At 49.7% G+C, this 14,047-nt stretch overlaps 6 non-coding genes and 22 pseudogenes across 6 annotated transcripts; all 28 read right to left on the bottom strand.

The window, feature by feature from the left end:
* Nucleotides 1–102: 102 nt before the first annotated feature.
* On the bottom strand, nt 103–221 carry LOC148104422 (5S ribosomal RNA). The gene has a single exon (XR_015718708.1). It is a non-coding gene; the product is annotated as a 5S ribosomal RNA (ribosomal RNA).
* A 390-nt stretch (nt 222–611) lies between these two features.
* Nucleotides 612–730, bottom strand: LOC148104421 (5S ribosomal RNA; annotated as a pseudogene).
* A 390-nt stretch (nt 731–1,120) lies between these two features.
* On the bottom strand, nt 1,121–1,239 carry LOC148104420 (5S ribosomal RNA; annotated as a pseudogene).
* A 389-nt stretch (nt 1,240–1,628) lies between these two features.
* Nucleotides 1,629–1,747, bottom strand: LOC148104419 (5S ribosomal RNA; annotated as a pseudogene).
* A 390-nt stretch (nt 1,748–2,137) lies between these two features.
* On the bottom strand, nt 2,138–2,256 carry LOC148104418 (5S ribosomal RNA; annotated as a pseudogene).
* Nucleotides 2,257–2,645: 389 nt separating this feature from the next.
* LOC148104417 (5S ribosomal RNA) lies at nt 2,646–2,764 on the bottom strand. The gene has a single exon (XR_015718707.1). It is a non-coding gene; the product is annotated as a 5S ribosomal RNA (ribosomal RNA).
* A 390-nt stretch (nt 2,765–3,154) lies between these two features.
* LOC148104416 (5S ribosomal RNA) lies at nt 3,155–3,273 on the bottom strand (annotated as a pseudogene).
* A 390-nt stretch (nt 3,274–3,663) lies between these two features.
* On the bottom strand, nt 3,664–3,782 carry LOC148104415 (5S ribosomal RNA; annotated as a pseudogene).
* A 389-nt stretch (nt 3,783–4,171) lies between these two features.
* On the bottom strand, nt 4,172–4,290 carry LOC148104414 (5S ribosomal RNA). Its single transcript, XR_015718706.1, has one exon. It is a non-coding gene; the product is annotated as a 5S ribosomal RNA (ribosomal RNA).
* A 390-nt stretch (nt 4,291–4,680) lies between these two features.
* On the bottom strand, nt 4,681–4,799 carry LOC148104413 (5S ribosomal RNA; annotated as a pseudogene).
* A 390-nt stretch (nt 4,800–5,189) lies between these two features.
* On the bottom strand, nt 5,190–5,308 carry LOC148104412 (5S ribosomal RNA; annotated as a pseudogene).
* A 390-nt stretch (nt 5,309–5,698) lies between these two features.
* Nucleotides 5,699–5,817, bottom strand: LOC148104411 (5S ribosomal RNA; annotated as a pseudogene).
* A 390-nt stretch (nt 5,818–6,207) lies between these two features.
* LOC148104410 (5S ribosomal RNA) lies at nt 6,208–6,326 on the bottom strand (annotated as a pseudogene).
* A 390-nt stretch (nt 6,327–6,716) lies between these two features.
* Nucleotides 6,717–6,835, bottom strand: LOC148104409 (5S ribosomal RNA; annotated as a pseudogene).
* Nucleotides 6,836–7,225: 390 nt separating this feature from the next.
* On the bottom strand, nt 7,226–7,344 carry LOC148104408 (5S ribosomal RNA; annotated as a pseudogene).
* Nucleotides 7,345–7,734: 390 nt separating this feature from the next.
* LOC148104407 (5S ribosomal RNA) lies at nt 7,735–7,853 on the bottom strand (annotated as a pseudogene).
* Nucleotides 7,854–8,143: 290 nt separating this feature from the next.
* On the bottom strand, nt 8,144–8,262 carry LOC148104406 (5S ribosomal RNA; annotated as a pseudogene).
* Nucleotides 8,263–8,652: 390 nt separating this feature from the next.
* On the bottom strand, nt 8,653–8,770 carry LOC148104405 (5S ribosomal RNA; annotated as a pseudogene).
* A 390-nt stretch (nt 8,771–9,160) lies between these two features.
* On the bottom strand, nt 9,161–9,280 carry LOC148104404 (5S ribosomal RNA; annotated as a pseudogene).
* Nucleotides 9,281–9,664: 384 nt separating this feature from the next.
* LOC148104403 (5S ribosomal RNA) lies at nt 9,665–9,784 on the bottom strand (annotated as a pseudogene).
* A 392-nt stretch (nt 9,785–10,176) lies between these two features.
* On the bottom strand, nt 10,177–10,295 carry LOC148104402 (5S ribosomal RNA; annotated as a pseudogene).
* A 390-nt stretch (nt 10,296–10,685) lies between these two features.
* On the bottom strand, nt 10,686–10,804 carry LOC148104401 (5S ribosomal RNA). The gene has a single exon (XR_015718705.1). It is a non-coding gene; the product is annotated as a 5S ribosomal RNA (ribosomal RNA).
* A 392-nt stretch (nt 10,805–11,196) lies between these two features.
* On the bottom strand, nt 11,197–11,315 carry LOC148104400 (5S ribosomal RNA; annotated as a pseudogene).
* Nucleotides 11,316–11,705: 390 nt separating this feature from the next.
* LOC148104399 (5S ribosomal RNA) lies at nt 11,706–11,824 on the bottom strand (annotated as a pseudogene).
* Nucleotides 11,825–12,214: 390 nt separating this feature from the next.
* LOC148104398 (5S ribosomal RNA) lies at nt 12,215–12,333 on the bottom strand. Its single transcript, XR_015718923.1, has one exon. It is a non-coding gene; the product is annotated as a 5S ribosomal RNA (ribosomal RNA).
* A 390-nt stretch (nt 12,334–12,723) lies between these two features.
* LOC148104397 (5S ribosomal RNA) lies at nt 12,724–12,842 on the bottom strand. Its single transcript, XR_015718704.1, has one exon. It is a non-coding gene; the product is annotated as a 5S ribosomal RNA (ribosomal RNA).
* A 390-nt stretch (nt 12,843–13,232) lies between these two features.
* On the bottom strand, nt 13,233–13,351 carry LOC148104396 (5S ribosomal RNA; annotated as a pseudogene).
* Nucleotides 13,352–13,742: 391 nt separating this feature from the next.
* On the bottom strand, nt 13,743–13,861 carry LOC148104395 (5S ribosomal RNA; annotated as a pseudogene).
* Between the last annotated feature and the right edge of the window lie 186 nt (nt 13,862–14,047).

The following is a 14,047-nucleotide window of genomic DNA, read 5'->3' as shown; positions in this document are numbered from 1 at the left end:
AAGCAATGTTGTTAATGTGCCCTCATTAATGGGCATCTGCATTGGGTCTTTTAATACACCCCTTCTCTGGATCAAAAGCAGTTCAATGACATGAAAATGAAAGGCTTACAGCACCAGGTATTCCCAGGCAGTCTCCCATCCAAGTACTAACCAAGCCCAGCCCTGCTTAGCTTCCGAGATCAGACGAGGTCAGGCGTGCTCAGGGTGGTATGGCCGTAAGCTGCTGCCCATAGCACAATGTGTCAATTTATGGAATCAAGTGATGAGGTGGCCAGTACCTGAAGTTACGAACACAATCCTATAACCCTACCTGCATGCTTGCCTAATACCCTAAGCCAAAGACTCAGTTTAGCATTTATCCAGCAGCACAGGCCCTGGATTTTTGAAGATGGCCTCAGGAACCAGCACAGGGCCTGGTGTGGTGTAGTTAGCCTCGGCCAGCAGCACTGGCCCTGGTGTGTTGTAGGTGGCCTCAGCCAGCAGAACAAGACATTGGTGAAAACAGCCAAAAGCAATGTCGTTAATGTGCCCTCATTAATGGGCAGCTGCTTTGGGTCTTTTAATACACCCCTTCTCTGGATCAAAAGCAGTTCAATGACATGAAAATGAAAGGCTCACAGCACCAGGTATTCCCAGGCAGTCTCCCATCCAAGTACTAACCAAGCCCAGCGCTGCTTAGCTTCAGAGATCAGACGAGGTCAGGCGTGCTCAGGGTGGTATGGCCTTAAGCTGCTGCCCACAGCACAATGTGTCAATTTATGGAATCAAGTGATGAGGTGGCCAGTACCTGAAGTTACGAACACAATCCTATAACCCTACCTGCATGCTTGCCTAATACCCTAAGCCAAAGACTCAGTTTAGCATTTATCCAGCAGCACAGGCCCTGGATTTTTGAAGATGGCCTCAGGAACCAGCACAGGGCCTGGTGTGGTGTAGGTAGCCTCGGCCAGCAGCACTTGCCCTGGTGTGTTGTAGGTGGCCTCAGCCAGCAGAACAAGACATTGGTGAAAACAGCCAAAAGCAATGTTGTTAATGTGCCCTCATTAATGGGTATCTGCTTTGGGTCTTTTAATACACCCCTTCTCTGGATCAAAAGCAGTTCAATGACATGAAAATGAAAGGCTTACAGCACCAGGTATTCCCAGGCAGTCTCCCATCCAAGTACTAACCAAGCCCAGCCCTGCTTAGCTTCCGAGATCAGACGAGGTCAGGCGTGCTTAGGGTGGTATGGCCGTAAGCTGCTGCCCACAGCACAATGTGTCAATTTATGGAATCAAGTGATGAGGTGGCCAGTACCTGAAGTTACGAACACAATCCTATAACCCTACTTGCATGCTTGCCTAATACGCTAAGCCAAAGACTCAGTTTAGCATTTATCCTGCAGCACAGGCCCTGGATTTTTGAAGATGGCCTCAGGAACCAGCACAGGGCCTGGTGTGGTGTAGTTAGCCTCGGCCAGCAGCACTGGCCCTGGTGTGTTGTAGGTGGCCTCAGCCAGCAGAACAAGACATTGGTGAAAACAGCCAAAAGCAATGTCGTTAATGTGCCCTCATTAATGGGCAGCTGCTTTGGGTCTTTTAATACACCCCTTCTCTGGATAAAAAGCAGTTCAATGACATGAAAAGAAAGGCTTACAGCACCAGGTATTCCCAGGCAGTCTCCCATCCAAGTACTAACCAAGCCCAGCGCTGCTTAGCTTCCGAGATCAGACGAGGTCAGGCGTGGTCAGGGTGGTATGTCCTTAAGCTGCTGCCCACAGCACAATGTGTCAATTTATGGAATCAAGTGATGAGGTGGCCAGTACCTGAAGTTACGAACACAATCCTATAACCCTACCTGCATGCTTGCCTAATACCCTAAGCCAAAGACTCAGTTTAGCATTTATCCAGCAGCACAGGCCCTGGATTTTTGAAGATGGCCTCAGGAACCAGCACAGGGCCTGGTGTGGTGTAGGTAGCCTCAGCCAGCAGCACTTGTCCTGGTGTGTTGTAGGTGGCCTCAGCCAGCAGAACAAGACATTGGTGAAAACAGCCAAAAGCAATGTTGTTAATGTGCCCTCATTAATGGGTATCTGCTTTGGGTCTTTTAATACACCCCTTCTCTGGATCAAAAGCAGTTCAATGACATGAAAATGAAAGGCTTACAGCACCAGGTATTCGCAGCCAGTCTCCCATCCAAGTACTAACCAAGCCCAGCCCTGCTTAGCTTCCGAGATCAGACGAGGTCAGACGTGCTTAGGGTGGTATGGCCGTAAGCTGCTGCCCACAGCACAATGTGTCAATTTATGGAATCAAGTGATGAGGTGGCCAGTACCTGAAGTTACGAACACAATCCTATAACCCTACTTGCATGCTTGCCTAATACGCTAAGCCAAAGACTCAGTTTAGCATTTATCCTGCAGCACAGGCCCTGGATTTTTGAAGATGGCCTCAGGAACCAGCACAGTGCCTGGTGTGGTGTAGTTAGCCTCGGCCAGCAGCACTGGCCCTGGTGTGTTGTAGGTGGCCTCAGCCAGCAGAACAAGACATTGGTGAAAACAGCCAAAAGCAATGTCGTTAATGTGCCCTCATTAATGGGCAGCTGCTTTGGGTCTTTTAATACACCCCTTCTCTGGACAAAAAGCAGTTCAATGACATGAAAAGAAAGGCTTACAGCACCAGGTATTCCCAGGCAGTCTCCCATCCAAGTACTAACCAAGCCCAGCCCTGCTTAGCTTCCGAGATCAGACGAGGTCAGGCGTGCTCAGGGTGGTATGGCCGTAAGCTGCTGCCCATAGCACAATGTGTCAATTTATGGAATCAAGTGATGAGGTGGCCAGTACCTGAAGTTACGAACACAATCCTATAACCCTACCTGCATGCTTGCCTAATACCCTAAGCCAAAGACTCAGTTTAGCATTTATCCAGCAGCACAGGCCCTGGATTTTTGAAGATGGCCTCAGGAACCAGCACAGGGCCTGGTGTGGTGTAGTTAGCCTCGGCCAGCAGCACTGGCCCTGGTGTGTTGTAGGTGGCCTCAGCCAGCAGAACAAGACATTGGTGAAAACAGCCAAAAGCAATGTCGTTAATGTGCCCTCATTAATGGGCAGCTGCTTTGGGTCTTTTAATACACCCCTTCTCTGGATCAAAAGCAGTTCAATGACATGAAAATGAAAGGCTTATAGCACCAGGTATTCCCAGGCAGTCTCCCATCCAAGTACTAACCAAGCCCAGCCCTGCTTAGCTTCCGAGATCAGACGAGGTCAGGCGTGCTCAGGGTGGTATGGCCTTAAGCTGCTGCCCACAGCACAATGTGTCAATTTATGGAATCAAGTGATGAGGTGGCCAGTACCTGAAGTTACGAACACAATCCTATAACCCTACCTGCATGCTTGCCTAATACCCTAAGCCAAAGACTCAGTTTAGCATTTATCCAGCAGCACAGGCCCTGGATTTTTGAAGATGGCCTCAGGAACCAGCACAGGGCCTGGTGTGGTGTAGGTAGCCTCGGCCAGCAGCACTTGCCCTGGTGTGTTGTAGGTGGCCTCAGCCAGCAGAACAAGACATTGGTGAAAACAGCCAAAAGCAATGTTGTTAATGTGCCCTCATTAATGGGTATCTGCTTTGGGTCTTTTAATACACCCCTTCTCTGGATCAAAAGCAGTTCAATGACATGAAAATGAAAGGCTTACAGCACCAGGTATTCCCAGGCAGTCTCCCATCCAAGTACTAACCAAGCCCAGCCCTGCTTAGCTTCCGAGATCAGACGAGGTCAGGCGTGCTTAGGGTGGTATGGCCGTAAGCTGCTGCCCACAGCACAATGTGTCAATTTATGGAATCAAGTGATGAGGTGGCCAGTACCTGAAGTTACGAACACAATCCTATAACCCTACTTGCATGCTTGCCTAATACGCTAAGCCAAAGACTCAGTTTAGCATTTATCCTGCAGCACAGGCCCTGGATTTTTGAAGATGGCCTCAGGAACCAGCACAGGGCCTGGTGTGGTGTAGTTAGCCTCGGCCAGCAGCACTGGCCCTGGTGTGTTGTAGGTGGCCTCAGCCAGCAGAACAAGACATTGGTGAAAACAGCCAAAAGCAATGTCGTTAATGTGCCCTCATTAATGGGCAGCTGCTTTGGGTCTTTTAATACACCCCTTCTCTGGATAAAAAGCAGTTCAATGACATGAAAAGAAAGGCTTACAGCACCAGGTATTCCCAGGCAGTCTCCCATCCAAGTACTAACCAAGCCCAGCCCTGCTTAGCTTCCGAGATCAGACGAGGTCAGGCGTGCTCAGGGTGGTATGGCCGTAAGCTGCTGCCCATAGCACAATGTGTCAATTTATGGAATCAAGTGAGAAGGTGGCCAGTACCTGAAGTTACGAACACAATCCTATAACCCTACCTGCATGCTTGCCTAATACCATAACCCAAAGACTCAGTTTAGCATTTATCCAGCAGCACAGGCCCTGGATTTTTGAAGATGGCCTCAGGAACCAGCACAGGGCCTGGTGTGGTGTAGTTAGCCTCGGCCAGCAGCACTGGCCCTGGTGTGTTGTAGGTGGCCTCAGCCAGCAGAACAAGACATTGGTGAAAACAGCCAAAAGCAATGTCGTTAATGTGCCCTCATTAATGGGCAGCTTCTTTGGGTCTTTTAATACACCCCTTCTCTGGATCAAAAGCAGTTCAATGACATGAAAATGAAAGGCTTACAGCACCAGGTATTCCCAGGCAGTCTCTCATCCAAGTACTAACCAAACCCAGCCCTGCTTAGCTTCCGAGATCAGACAAGGTCAGGCGTGCTCAGGGTGGTATGGCCGTAAGCTGCTGCCCACAGCACAATGTGTCAATTTATGGAATCAAGTGATGAGGTGGCCAGTACCTGAAGTTATGAACACAATCCTATAACCCTACCTGCATGCTTGCCTAATACCCTAACCCAAAGACTCAGTTTAGCATTTATCCAGCAGCACAGGCCCTGGATTTTTGAAGATGGCCTCAGGAACCAGCACAGGGCCTGGTGTGGTGTAGTTAGCCTCGGCCAGCAGCACTGGCCCTGGTGTGTTATAGGTGGCCTCAGCCAGCAGAACAAGACATTGGTGAAAACAGCCAAAAGCAATGTTGTTAATGTGCCCTCATTAATGGGCATCTGCTTTGCGTCTTTTAATACACCCCTTCTCTGGATCAAAAGCAGTTCAATGACATGAAAATGAAAGGCTTACAGCACCAGGTATTCCCAGGCAGTCTCCCATCCAAGTACTAACCAAACCCAGCGCTGCTTAGCTTCCGAGATCAGACGAGGTCAGGCGTGCTCAGGGTGGTATGGCCGTAAGCTGCTGCCCACAGAACAATGTGTCAATTTATGGAATCAAGTGATGAGGTGGCCAGTACCTGAAGTTATGAACACAATCCTATAACCCTACCTGCATGCTTGCCTAATACCCTAACCCAAAGACTCAGTTTAGCATTTATCCAGCAGCACAGGCCCTGGATTTTTGAAGATGGCCTCAGGAACCAGCACAGGGCCTGGTGTGGTGTAGTTAGCCTCGGCCAGCAGCACTGGCCCTGGTGTGTTATAGGTGGCCTCAGCCAGCAGAACAAGACATTGGTGAAAACAGCCAAAAGCAATGTTGTTAATGCGCCCTCATTAATGGGCATCTGCTTTGGGTCTTTTAATACACCCCTTCTCTGGATCAAAAGCAGTTCAATGACATGAAAATGAAAGGCTTACAGCACAAGGTATTCCTAGGCAGTCTCCCATCCAAGTACTAACCAAGCCCAGCCCTGCTTAGCTTCCGAGATCAGACGAGGTCACGCGTGCTCAGGGTGGTATGGCCGTAAGATGCTGCCCACAGCACAATGTGTCAATTTATGGAATCAAGTGATGAGGTGGCCAGTACCTGAAGTTACGAACACAATCCTATAACCCTACCTGCATGCTTGCCTAATACCCTAAGCCAAAGACTCAGTTTAGCATTTATCCAGCAGCACAGGCCCTGGATTTTTGAAGATGGCCTCAGGAACCAGCACAGGGCCTGGTGTGGTGTAGTTAGCCTCGGCCAGCAGCACTGGCCCTGGTGTGTTGTAGGTGGCCTCAGCCAGCAGAACAAGACATTGGTGAAAACAGCCAAAAGCAATGTCGTTAATGTGCCCTCATTAATGGGCAGCTGCTTTGGGTCTTTTAATACACCCCTTCTCTGGATCAAAAGCAGTTCAATGACATGAAAATGAAAGGCTTACAGCACCAGGTATTCCCAGGCAGTCTCCCATCCAAGTACTAACCAAACCCAGCGCTGCTTAGCTTCCGAGATCAGACGAGGTCAGGCGTGCTCAGGGTGGTATGGCCGTAAGCTGCTGCCCACAGCACAATGTGTCAATTTATGGAATCAAGTGATGAGGTGGCCAGTACCTGAAGTTATGAACACAATCCTATAACCCTACCTGCATGCTTGCCTAATACCCTAACCCAAAGACTCAGTTTAGCATTTATCCAGCAGCACAGGCCCTGGATTTTTGAAGATGGCCTCAGGAACCAGCACAGGGCCTGGTGTGGTGTAGTTAGCCTCGTCCAGCAGCACTGGCCCTGGTGTGTTGTAGGTGGCCTCAGCCAGCAGAACAAGACATTGGTGAAAACAGCCAAATGCAATGTCGTTAATGTGCCCTCATTAATGGGCAGCTGCTTTGGGTCTTTTAATACACCCCTTCTCTGGATCAAAAGCAGTTCAATGACATGAAAATGGAAGGCTTACAGCACCAGGTATTCCCAGGCAGTCTCCCATTCAAGTACTAACAAAGCCCAGCCCTGCTTAGCTTCCGAGATCAGACGAGGTCACGCGTGCTCATGGTGGTATGGCCGTAAGCTGGTGCCCAGAACACAATGTGTCAATTTATGGAATCAAGTGATGAGGTGGCCAGTACCTGAAGTTACGAACACAATCCTATAACCCTACCTGCATGCTTGCCTAATACCCTAAGCCAAAGACTCAGTTTAGCATTTATCCAGCAGCACAGGCCCTGGATTTTTGAAGATGGCCTCAGGAACCAGCACAGGGCCTGGTGTGGTGTAGTTAGCCTCGGCCAGCAGCACTGGCCCTGGTGTGTTGTAGGTGGCCTCAGCCAGCAGAACAAGACATTGGTGAAAACAGCCAAAAGCAATGTCGTTAATGTGCCCTCATTAATGGGCAGCTGTTTTGGGTCTTTTAATACACCCCTTCTCTGGATAAAAAGCAGTTCAATGACATGAAAATGAAAGGCTTACAGCACCAGGTATTCCCAGGCAGTCTCCCATCCAAGTACTAACCAAGCCCAGCCCTGCTTTGCTTCCGAAATCAGACGAGGTCACGCGTGATCAGGGTGGTATGGCCGTAAGCTGCTGCCCACAGCACAATGTGTCAATTTATGGAATCAAGTGATGAGGTGGCCAGTACCTGAAGTTACGAACACAATCCTATAACCCTACCTGCATGCTTGCCTAATACCCTAAGCCAAAGACTCAGTTTAGCATTTATCCAGCAGCACAGGCCCTGGATTTTTGAAGATGGCCTCAGGAACCAGCACAGGGCCTGGTGTGGTGTAGTTAGCCTCGGCCAGCAGCACTGGCCCTGGTGTGTTGTAGGTGGCCTCAGCCAGCAGAACAAGACATTGGCGAAAACAGCCAAAAGCAATGTGGTTAATGTGCCCTCATTAATGGGCAGCTGTTTTGGGTCTTTTAATACACCCCTTCTCTGGATCAAAAGCAGTTAAATGACATGAAAATGAAAGGCTTACAGCACCAGGTATTCCCAGGCAGTCTCCCATCCAAGTACTAACAAAGCCCAGCCCTGCTTACCGTCCGAGATCAGACGGGGTCAGGCGCGGTCAGGGTGGTATGGCCGTAAGCTGCTGCCCACAGCACAATGTGTCAATTTATGGAATCAAGTGATGAGGTGGCCAGTACCTGAAGTTACAAACACAATCCTATAAGCCTACCTTCATGCTTCCCTAATACCCTAAACCAAAGACTCAGTTTAGCATTTATCCAGCAGCACAGGCCCTGGATTTTTGAAGATGGCCTCAGGAACCAGCACAGGGCCTGGTGTGGTGTAGTTAGCCTCGGCCAGCAGCACTGGCCCTGGTGTGTTGTAGGTGGCCTCAGCCAGCAGAACAAGACATTGGTGAAAACAGCCAAAAGGCTTACAGCACCAGGTATTCCCAGGCAGTCTCCCATCCAAGTACTAACAAAGCCCAGCCCTGCTTAGCTTTCGAGATCAGACGAGGTCAGGCGTGCTCAGGGTGGTATGGCCGTAAGCTGCTGCCCACAGCACAATGTGTCAATTTATGGAATCAAGTGATGAGGTGGCCAGTACCTGAAGTTACGAACACAATCCTATAACCCTACCTGCATGCTTGCCTAATACCCTAAGCCAAAGACTCAGTTTAGCATTTATCCAGCAGCACAGGCCCTGGATTTTTGAAGTTGGCCTCAGGAACCAAAACAGGGCCTGGTGTGGTGTAGTTAGCCTCGGCCAGCAGCACTGGCCCTGGTGTGTTGTAGGTGGCCTCAGCCAGCAGAACAAGACATTGGTGAAAACAGCCAAAAGCAATGTCGTTAATGTGCCCTCATTAATGGGCAGCTGCTTTGGGTCTTTTAATACACCCCTTCTCTGGATCAAAAGCAGTTCAATGACATGAAAATGAAAGGCTTACAACACCAGGTATTCCAGGCAGTCTCCCATCCAAGTACTAACAAAGCCCAGCCCTGCTTAGCTTCCGAGATCAGACGAGGTCAGGCGTGCTCAGGGTGGTATGGCCGTAAGCTGCTGCGCACAGCACAATGTGTCAATTTATGGAATCAAGTGATGAGGTGGCCAGTACCTGAAGTTACGAACACAATCCTATAAGCCTACCTGCATGCTTGCCTAATACCCTAAGCCAAAGACTCAGTTTAGCATTTATCCAGCAGCACAGGCCCTGGATTTTTGAAGATGGCCTCAGGAACCAGCACAGGGCCTGGTGTGGTGTAGTTAGCCTCGGCCAGCAACACTGGCCCTGGTGTGTTGTAGGTGGCCTCAGCACGCAGAACAAGAAATTGGTGAAAACAGCCAAAAGCAATGTCGTTAATGTGCCCTCATTAATGGGCAGCTGCTTTGGGTCTTTTAATACACCCCTTCTCTGGATCAAAAGCAGTTCAATGACATGAAAATGAAAGGCTTACAGCACCAGGTATTCCCAGGCAGTCTCCCATCCAAGTACTAACCAAGCCCAAGCCCTGCTTATCTTCCGAGATCAGACGAGGTCAGGCGTGCTAAGGGTGGTATGGCCGCAAGCTGCTGCCCACAGCACAATGTGTCAATTTATGGAATCAAGTGATGAGGTGGCCAGTACCTGAAGTTACGAACACAATCCTATAACCCTACCTGCATGCTTGCATAATACCCTAAGCCAAAGACTCAGTTTAGCATTTATCCGGCAGCACAGGCCCTGGATTTTTGAACATGGCCTGAGGAACCAGCACAGGGCCTGGTGTGGTGTAGTTAGCCTCGGCCAGCAGCACTGGCCCTGGTGTGTTGTAGGTGGCCTCAGCCAGCAGAACAAGACATTGGTGAAAACAGACAAAAGCAATGTCGTTAATGTGCCCTCATTAATGGGCAGCTGCTTTGGGTCTTTTAATACACCCCTTCTCAAAAGCAGTTCAATGACATGAAAATGAAAGGCTTACAGCACCAGGTATTCCCAGGCAGTCTCCCATCCAAGTACTAACCAAGCCCAAGCCCTGCTTAGCTTCCGAGATCAGACGAGGTCAGGAGTGCTCAGGGTGGTATGGCCGTAAGCTGCTGCCCACAGCACACAATGTGTCAATTTATGGAATCAAGTGATGAGGTGGCCAGTACCTGAAGTTACGAACACAATCCTATAACCCTACCTGCATGCTTGCCTAATACCCTAAGCCAAAGACTCAGTTTAGCATTTATCCAGCAGCACAGGCCCTGGATTTTTGAAGATGGCCTCAGGAACCAGCACAGGGCCTGGTGTGGTGTAGTTAGCCTCGGCCAGCAGCACTGGCCCTGGTGTGTTGTAGGTGGCCTCAGCCACCAGAACAAGACATTGGTGAAAACATCCAAAAGCAATGTCGTTAATGTGCCCTCATTAATGGGCAGCTGCTTTGACTCTTTTAATACACCCCTTCTCTGGATCAAAAGCAGTTCAATGACATGAAAATGAAAGGCTTACAGCACCAGGCATTCCCAGGCAGTCTCCCATCCAAGTACTAACCAAGCACAGCCCTGCTTAGCGTCCGAGATCAGACGAGGTCAGGCGTGCTCAGGGTTGTATGGCCGTAAGCTGCTGCCCACAGCACAATGTGTCAATTTATGGAATCAAGTGATGAGGTGGCCAGTACCTGAAGTTACGAACACAATCCTATAACCCTACCTGCATGCTTGCCTAATACCCCAAGCCAAAGACTCAGTTTAGCATTTATCCAGCAGCACAGGCCCTGGATTTTTGAAGATGGCCTCAGGAACCAGCACAGGGCCTGGTGTGGTGTAGTTAGCCTCGGCCAGCAGCACTGGCCCTGGTGTGTTGTAGGTGGCCTCAGCCAGCAGAACAAGACATTGGTGAAAACAGCCAAAAGGAATGTCGTTAATGTGCCCTCATTAATGGGCAGCTGCTTTGGGTCTTTTAATACACCCCTTCTCTGGATCAAAAGCAGTTCAATGACATGAAAATGAAAGGCTTACAGCACCAGGTATTCCCAGGCAGTCTCCCATCCAAGTACTAACCAAGCCCAGCCCTGCTTAGCTTCCGAGATCAGACGAGGTCAGGCGTGCTCAGGGTGGTATGGCCGTAAGCTGCTGCCCACAGCACACAATGTGTCAATTTATGGAATCAAGTGATGAGGTGGCCAGTACCTGAGGTTACGAACACAATCCTATAACCCTACCTGCATGCTTGCCTAATACCCTAAGCCAAAGACTCAGTTTAGCATTTATCCAGCAGCACAGGCCCTGGATTTTTGAAGATGGCCTCAGGAACCAGCACAGGGCCTGGTGTGGTGTAGTTAGCCTCGGCCAGCAGCACTGGCCCTGGTGTGTTGTAGGTGGCCTCAGCCACCAGAACAAGACATTGGTGAAAACAGCCAATAGCAATGTCGTTAATGTGCCCTCATTAATGGGCAGCTGCTTTGGGTCTTTTAATACACCCATTCTCTGGATCAAAAGCAGTTCAATGACATGAAAATGAAAGGCTTACAGCACCAGGTATTCCCAGGCAGTCTCCCATCCAAGTACTAACCAAGCCCAGTCCTGCTTAGCTTCCGAGATCAGACGAGGTCAGGCGTGCTCAGGGTGGTATGGCCGTAAGCTGCTGCCCACAGCACAATGTGTCAATTTATGGAATCAAGTGATGAGGTGGCCAGTACCTGAAGTTACGAACACAATCCTATAACCCTACCTGCATGCTTGCCTAATACCCTAAGCCAAAGACTCAGTTTAGCATTTATCCAGCAGCACAGGCCCTGGATTTTTGAAGATGGCCTCAGGAACCAGCACAGGGCCTGGTGTGGTGTAGTTAGCCTCGGCCAGCAGCACTGGCCCTGGTGTGTTGTAGGTGGCCTCAGCCAGCAGAACAAGAAATTGGTGAAAACATCCAAAAGCAATGTCGTTAATGTGCCCTCATTAATGGGCAGCTGCTTTGGGTCTTTTAATACACCCCTTCTCTGGATCAAAAGCAGTTCAATGACATGAAAATGAAAGGCTTACAGCACCAGGTATTCCCAGGCAGTCTCCCATCCAAGTACTAACCAAGCCCCGCCCTGCTTAGCTTCCGAGATCAGACGAGGTCAGGCGTGCTCAGGGTGGTATGGCCGTAAGCTGCTGCCCACAGCACAATGTGTCAATTTATGGAATCAAGTGATGAGGTGGCCAGTACCTGAAGTTACGAACACAATCCTATAACCCTACCTGCATGCTTGCCTAATACCCTAAGCCAAAGACTCAGTTTAGCATTTATCCAGCAGCACAGGCCCTGGATTTTTGAAGATGGCCTCAGGAACCAGCACAGGGCCTGGTGTGGTGTAGTTAGCCTCGGCCAGCAGCACTGGCCCTGGTGTGTTGTAGGTGGCCTCAGCCAGCAGAACAAGACATTGGTGAAAACATCCAAAAGCAATGTCGTTAATGTGCCCTCATTAATGGGCAGCTGCTTTGGGTCTTTTAATACACCCCTTCTCTGGATCAAAAGCAGTTCAATGACATGAAAATGAAAGGCTTACAGCACCGGGTATTCCCAGGCAGTCTCCCATCCAAGTACTAACCAAGCCCAGCCCTGCTTAGCTTCCGAGATCAGACGAGGTCAGGCGTGCTCAGGGTGGTATGGCCGTAAGCTGCTGTCCACAGCACAATTTGTCAATTTATGGAATCAAGTGATGAGGTGGCCAGTACCTGAAGTTAAGAACACAATCCTATAACCCTACCTGCATGCTTGCCTCATACCCTAAGCCAAAGACTCAGTTTAGCATTTATCCAGCAGCACAGGCCCTGGATTTTTGAAGATGGCCTCAGGAACCAACACAGGGCCTGGTGTGGTGTAGTTAGCCTCGGCCAGCAGCACTGGCCCTGGTGTGTTGTAGGTGGCCTCAGCCAGCAGAACAAGACATTGGTGAGAACAGCCAAAAGCAATGTCGTTAATGTGCCCTCATTAATGGGCAGCTGCTTTGGGTCTTTTAATACACCCATTCTCTGGATCAAAAGCAGTTCAATGACATGAAAATGAAAGGCTTACAGCACCAGGTATTCCCAGGCAGTCTCCCATCCAAGTACTAACCAAGCCCAGCCCTGCTTAGCTTCCGAGATCAGACGAGGTCAGGCGTGCTCAGGGTGGTATGGCCGTAAGCTGCTGCCCACAGCACACTGTGTCAATTTATGGAATCAAGTGATGAGGTGGCCAGTACCTGAAGTTACGAACACAATCCTATAACCCTACCTGCATGCTTGCCTCATACCCTAACCCAAAGACTCAGTTTAGCATTTATCCAGCAGCACAGGCCCTGGATTTTTGAAGATGGCCTCAGGAACCAGCACAGGGCCTGGTGTGGTGTAGTTAGCCTCGGCCAGCAGCACTGGCCCTGGTGTGTTGTAGGTGGCCTCAGCCAGCAGAACAAGACATTGGTGAAAACAGCCAAAATCAATGTCGTTAATGTGCCCTCATTAATGGGCAGCTGCTTTGGGTCTTTTAATACACCCCTTCTCTGGATCAAAAGCAGTTCAATGACATGAAAATGAAAGGCTTACAGCACCAGGTATTCCGAGGCAGTCTCCCATCGAAGTACTAACTAAGCCCAGCTCTGCTTAGCTTCCGAGATCAGACGAGGTCAGGCGTGCTCAGGGTGATATGGCCGTAAGCTGCTGCTCACAGCATAATATGTCAATTTATGGAATCAAGTGATGTGGTGGCCAGTACCTGAAGTTACGAACACAATCCTATAACCCTACCTGCATGCTTGCCTAATACCCTAACCTAAAGACTCAGTTTAGCATTTATCCAGCAGCACAGGCCCTGGATTTTTGAAGATGGCCTCAGGAACCAGCACAGGGCCTGGTGTGGTGTAGTTAGCCTCGGCCAGCAGCACTTAGCCCGGGTGTGTTGTAGGTGGCCTCAGCCAGCAGAACAAGACATTGGTGAAAAAAGCAAAAAGCAATGTGGTTAATGTGCCCTCATTAATGGGCATCTGCTTTGGGTCTTTTAATACACCCCTTCTCTGGATCAAAAGCAGTTCAATGACATGAAAATGAAAGGCTTACAGCACCAGGTATTCCCAGGCAGTCTCCCATCCAAGTACTAACCAAGCGCAGCCCTGCTTAGCTTCCGAGATCAGACGAGGTCAGGCGTGCTCAGGGTGGTATGGCCGTAAGCTGCTGCCCACAGCACAATGTGTCAATTTATGGAATCAAGTGATGAGGTGGCCAGTACCTGAAGTTACGAACACAATCCTATAACCCTACCTGCATGCTTGCCTCATACCCTAAGCCAAAGACTCAGTTTAGCATTTATCCAGCAGCACAGGCCCTGGATTTTTGAAGATGGCCTCAGGAACCAGCA

Source organism: Neolamprologus brichardi, chromosome 3 (genome assembly GCF_056152115.1).
Source record: "Neolamprologus brichardi isolate AB-2024 chromosome 3, ASM5615211v1, whole genome shotgun sequence".
In the NCBI taxonomy this organism is placed as follows: domain Eukaryota; kingdom Metazoa; phylum Chordata; class Actinopteri; order Cichliformes; family Cichlidae; genus Neolamprologus; species Neolamprologus brichardi.
Note: the sequence above shows the minus strand (reverse complement) of the source record. Positions and strands in the feature narration are given on the sequence as shown.